This window comes from Lepidothrix coronata, unplaced genomic scaffold (assembly GCF_001604755.1).
Source record: "Lepidothrix coronata isolate B3197 unplaced genomic scaffold, Lepidothrix_coronata-1.0 Scaffold73, whole genome shotgun sequence".
In the NCBI taxonomy this organism is placed as follows: domain Eukaryota; kingdom Metazoa; phylum Chordata; class Aves; order Passeriformes; family Pipridae; genus Lepidothrix; species Lepidothrix coronata.
This window is the reverse complement of record NW_016690253.1, coordinates 2,793,878-2,799,556: the sequence shown is the minus strand read 5'-3', so window position 1 is coordinate 2,799,556 and position 5,679 is coordinate 2,793,878. Positions and strand designations below refer to the sequence as shown.

At 49.4% G+C, this 5,679-nt stretch overlaps 1 long non-coding RNA gene across 1 annotated transcript; it reads left to right on the top strand.

Annotated features, from left to right (window-relative positions):
- Positions 1-567: 567 nt before the first annotated feature.
- On the top strand, positions 568-1,981 carry LOC108499386. Its single transcript, XR_001875521.1, has 2 exons — positions 568-906; positions 1,574-1,981. It is a non-coding gene; the product is annotated as an uncharacterized LOC108499386 (long non-coding RNA).
- Positions 1,982-5,679: the final 3,698 nt, after the last annotated feature.

Below are 5,679 nucleotides of genomic sequence, written 5' to 3'. Positions count from 1 at the left end.
CATGGGCTGAGGCCAGCTGGATGAGGTTCAACCAGGCCAAGAGTCAGGTCCTGCCCTTGGGTCACAACAACCCCCTGCAGCTCCAGGCTGGGGCAGAGTGGCTGGAAAGTGCCCGTGGGGAAAGGAGCTGGGGGAGCTGGTCCACAGCACCTGAACATGAGCCAGTGTGTGCCCAGGGGGGCAAGGAGGCCAAGGGCACCTGGCCTGTGCCAGCAACAGTGTGGCAGCAGGACCAGGGCAGTGACTGTCCCCTGTGCTGGGCACTGGGGAGGCCCCTCGAATCCTGGGTTCAGTTTTGGGCCCCTCACAGCAAGAAGGACATTGAGGGGCTGGAGCGTGTCCAGAGAAGGAAACGGAGCTGGGGAAGGGACTGGAGCACAAGTGTGATGAGGAGCAGCTGAGGGAGCTGGGGGTGTTTAGCCTGGAGAAAAGGAGGCTCAAGGGGGACCTTCTCACTCTCTACAACTCCCTGGTTGTAGTCAGGTGGGGGTCAGGCTCTGTTCCCAGGCAACAAGTGACAGGACAAGAGGAAACGGCCTCAAGTTGTGCCAGGGGAGGTTTAGATTGGATATTAGGAAAAATTTCTTCACTGAAAGGGTGGTCAGGGTTTGGGACAGGCTGCCCAGGGAAGTAGTGGAATCACCATCTGTGGAGGTATTTAAAAGATGGGTAGTTGTGGCCCTTGGGTACGTGGTTTAGTGGTGGGCTTGGCAGTGCTGGGGGAACGGTTGGACTCAATTGATCTTAGAGATCTTTTCCAACCTAAACAATTCTGTGTTCCCCTTCCTCTTCTGGATGGCTGTATCCATGAGACCCTGCAAGGAACCCAGACTGATCTTTGACCATCGCAAGCCAGAAGCTGGGCTAGCAGCTGAGAGGAAACCTCTTTCACACCATTCTCTAGAGGTCAGGTTCTTGCCTCCAAGGCTCTGCCCAAACTCTCTCCTATTTCCTTTCACGGTCCTTTCACCGTGACCATTAGAGAGGAACCCTAGATCAGCTTTGTCTGGGAGCCAGACAGGGGCTGTCCTCCTTGCCAGGGTTTTGGGGTTCTTTTGCTGTCTTCACCAGGCTGACTGCCATAAGAAGCATTATTCAGTACTGTGTGATGGTTATTTGTTTGAAGTTGGGTTTTTTCAATTGGGTTTGGTTTTGTTTGGTTTTTTTTCACTTGCAGGCGAATAGTAAAATGATTCCTAATTGCGTTCCTTCCCCCCAAGGTTCCCCTCCTCCTCCTCCCAGTCTAGCTACGAGATATAATCAATCAGACAGCCTTAATTGGTGTTTCGCTGCAGTCACCTCCAAAACAGAGCAAGGAGAAAAATGCAAGGTTACACATGGCATTGCCCTTACCCTGCCACCCACTGCACTTCCCACGTGCACGGGGAGCGCGGGTCCCGCGTCTCCCCATCCCACCCCCTCTGGCTGGAAAGGGAGGTCACGGCATTGGTCAAACCCAGCCCGCTTGCCCCAGTGCTTGGGGAACGATCAGGGATCTCCGTAGGATCAGTCACTTCCCACCTCTGTCGTTTTTTACAAATATGCACATTCGGAACGTCTCGTTCTTCCGCAGGAGCTGTGGGAATGCACAGTGTGCTTTTAACACGCGCCCTCGGCCCAGTGCAATAACCTCCCCTGGCCCGTGGCTGTCCTGGCCTTGGGCTGTCAGCAAGGCAGAGAGGATCCTGCTGTGGGACAGCCTCCTGATTTCAAGAACCATGTAGCAAATATCCAGTGGAAGAGCCAATTGGGACGTCAGCCCGTGGTGTGCCAGGCCTGTTACAGTGCTGAAGGCTGACAGGGAGACGTGTTTTCCTTTTCCCTGGGAATAACCTGTTATGAAACTCTGAGTTTCTTCAAGCTCCCCGTTATGCCTATATCATTCCTCCATAAATCTCTCAGTCTAATACAGAGGAAAATTTTTTTATTGTCTGTATATATTATATATAAATTAAAAAAATATATAAATTATATCTATACACAAAATTTATGTCTTGTTTTACAAACAAGAAAGATTAAATATATTAATCTTAATATCCAAACTAGCATTTGTGTCTTTTTTTAAGAATTTTGTGGAAATGTGGCTATTCTCAGCTGTACAAAACACTGTTTGTAAGCAAATCCACCTGTTTTTGTTGCTATGGAAATGCACGTATCTCCATACTGGAAGGGCACAGCTTAAAGATTCCAGCATTGCTGGGCTCCACAGCAGTTAAGTTACCATGCCATCAAGGATGCAGGTTGAAACGAACTGTTTGCCTTGCCAAGGTCACTTTTGTGTTATTAATTTTGGTTTAATTTCCCTCCAGAAGAGGAAGGCAGCAGCAATCACCCCTTCAGCGCTGGCACTGGGCACTGTGGCTTTGCTGGGGAAAGTGTGGGACACCCTCCTGCCCCTTAAGTAGGGGAGAAAAGGATGCTTTAACAAACTCCTGATCCCTTCCAGGTGAGCCAAGCTGAGCACCCACTGACCAGCTCCAACCCATGTTTTCAGCCAAGTCCCAGCCTTTCCCTGGCTCTTCTGCCTGGGAAGAGGTGGCAGTGTGTGACCTGTCAGTGGCCTGGTGGCTCTGCTGCCCCGTGGGACTGCTCTGGTGTGTCTGCAGGGGAAAGCCCAGCAAAAGCAGAACGTCAGAGCTGGGAAGAAATCTGAGCTGGGCAAACAATTTCCCAGCCACAGATGATTTCCAGCGTACACATTTCACCTGGCACAATGAACCCCACTCTGTTTATCAGGGAGGAAAGCATTGATGTGTGTGCTCTATGCACCCCAAAGCCCCCAGGAACTATAAAATCCAAGTGCAATAAGGATCCAACACAAAAAAAAAAATTCCTTAGAGGAACTGGGTCATTCTCTGTACGGGGGTTGAATGTGTTGTCTAAAGCAAAGGCGGCAGCACTTGAGACTCACACACGCTCTCGGTGCCTCCAGGCCCGTTATTTTAATCTGCATCACACCATTTCCCATGCTGAACTGACGATGACACCGAAAGGGACAGAACCCACCTATTTATAAAGCTGGATATGGATCGAAACCAAGAGGTTTTCTAACAACCCCCCAGAGCCTGAAAATATTATTGGCAGCAGGCAGTGTAACCGGCGATCTCGGAGTCGGTGCTTAGTACCATCTAGTGGGCAATAAGCACCCTGTCAGAAAGGAATGGCTTCTTCACAGCACCCTCTTGTTGTTTGTACCGAGATATTGTTTGTGGCAGTAGGTGCTCCAGGATCAGCCAAACGTCCCTTTGTGAATGGAGGAGCTGGACTGGTACATACCCAGGAAGGATGATGTTGCTGTACTCGTTTTTTAAGGTGTAGTCCCTGCAGCCTCAGCATTTGTAAGTGCCCTTAAACGAAATGGTCCAGGTAAAACACAGAGAATTAAAAGTAATTTTTTTTTCCCAAATCTACCTCCCATTTAGTTTATCTACCTGCAGACTGGCTAGTTCTCATCCAGCTCTTCACTTTGAAGCCACTGTGGCCCAGGAAGTCAAAGCAAGGAACATGACAGTGTTGTTTGCAGGGGTGTGTGCAGAAAGATAAATGAATTTTTCTGCATCCCCTCCCACCAGAACAATCTTCCTGAGCATGACAGGTTGTGTTTGCTGCCCTTTAGCACCTTCTCAGAGCAACACCAGCAGTACCTGCCCTTCTCATACTGCCTTGGCCCCGAGTTTTCTGCTGTAGCCTTACAGATGATGCAGATTTCCTTCAGAACCTTCACAGCTCCCAGGAGCACTGCTCAGCCACAGGATGTATTCCTGGCCATCTGATGTCACTGCACCCCCATAGCCTGTTCCCTCCCTTAACCTCCTCTAAATTGTCTACTCTCAAGGAGTCCTCGCCAAGGCTCTACCAGTGACAATGAGCAGAAAAGGAACAAAGACTCGGCCACTGCAGGTCCCCCTAAAACACAGGAGAAAAGCAGAAGACCTTCTGGTGTGCTAGTTTTGGCTGGGGTAGAGTTAATTTTTTTCACAGTAGCTGGTATGGGTCTGTGTTTGGATTTGTGTTAACACAGGGATGTTTTAGTTATCACTGAGCAGGGCTTACACAGAGCCAGAGCCTTCTCTGCTCCTCACCCCACCCCACCAGCGAGGAGGTTGGGGGGCACAAGGAGCTGGGGGGGACACAGCCAGGACAGCTGATCCCAACTGACCCAAGAACACACAGTGTCATGTTCAGCATACAAAGCTGGGGGAGAAGGAGGAAGAGGGGGATGTTTGGAGTGATGGCATTTTGTCTTCCCAAGGCTCCACCATATGTAATGATGACTTATTTGCCAGCTGAGGTTAAACCACGACACCTGGCTGTCAGGGGTTAAAGTGTCAAAAGCAGAAGCTGGAAAATCAGCAGGCCTCAAGCAGGAGTCCCAAGATAGGTTTTGTGTCTCGGTGGACTTTGCTGGTCATTGTCAGCTGGAGACAACAACTGGGCACCATGGTTTAAAGCACTTTGAACTCTAATCCCCATGGCGTAGCAGACACATTCTCCTGTCAGGATTTCCATCCTCTCCAAGGTCTTGGCAACACTACACAGGACTTGCAGGAGCCCCAGATACAACAGCAGAGCAAGCTGAATAGCTGGGACCCACTGCTGCTTTCATCATGACCAAGGGAGCCGACAGGCAAATAGAAGTGAGTAATGTCTAAATTTTATCCTCATTTAAAGCACAGTGTCTGGATTTCTGTGTAAAATATCCTAACAAATTCCTCACATAGGCAGTCACAGTGGAGCTGGCCAGGACAACCATGGCTTTAATTGGACATGGGAGAAGTCTGCCAGGGAAGACAAGTATCTCAGCCTGTTTACATCACCCAACCATATCTGGTATACATGAAAACAGTCCATACACTTGTTATGAAACTTTTCTGAAGGTTTTTTTGTCAGGCAGGGCATGAGCAGATGCCTCGTCTCACTGCAGCTGCTGCACAACCTCCCAGCCCAGCTGAGATGGTGCCCCTTGCTGTCACTTGTCCCCCACATACAGAGTGAACAGGGAGGGGGAGGAGGTTCTGCAGCTGGACTATTAAAGTTATTTAAAAGCTGTGTTTTTGTGGCAGTAATTCCAGTTTTGCCTTTCTGAGGTTTGTTGCCCATGCCAAGGGTTGGGGAAACAGATGAGAGGGCTGGGGACATGCACCAGGTCTACACACACTGTCCGGGACATTTTACAACTCTCTACTAAATCCCACTTTTGAAAGGCACCTTGGAAATACTCCTGAATCTAATGAATATTCACCTCTTCCTAGAGCAACAGCGGTCCATCCTCAGTTTTACCTGGGCTCCTCAGAAAGGTGCAGTAAAAGTGCTGAGTAGAAAGATCAGGAACCAGGATTAGGACCAGGGACCAGTCAGGATCCTTTTTAAAGAGCCTTTCATCCCTAAGTCTGTGTTGTTTCCAGTGGACACTTGACAAAACCATTTATTTACCAGAGTTTTCACCTTTTCCTGACAAATGGTGTGCTGAGCCTCTATGTTTCCACCCCTTCCACCCTTTTTGGCCTTAACTTTTTCTCAGCCTCTCCTTTCCTATTCATCCTCCCACCCTTTCTCTGCCTCTACTTTTCTTTCCACTTTCCCTCACTTTTTGACCTTCGCTTTTTTCCAGCTTCTGCTGGAGGCAAAGAGCCGAGCCTCTTGTTATTGCCCTCAAGTGCCATTCATTAACGGAACCGG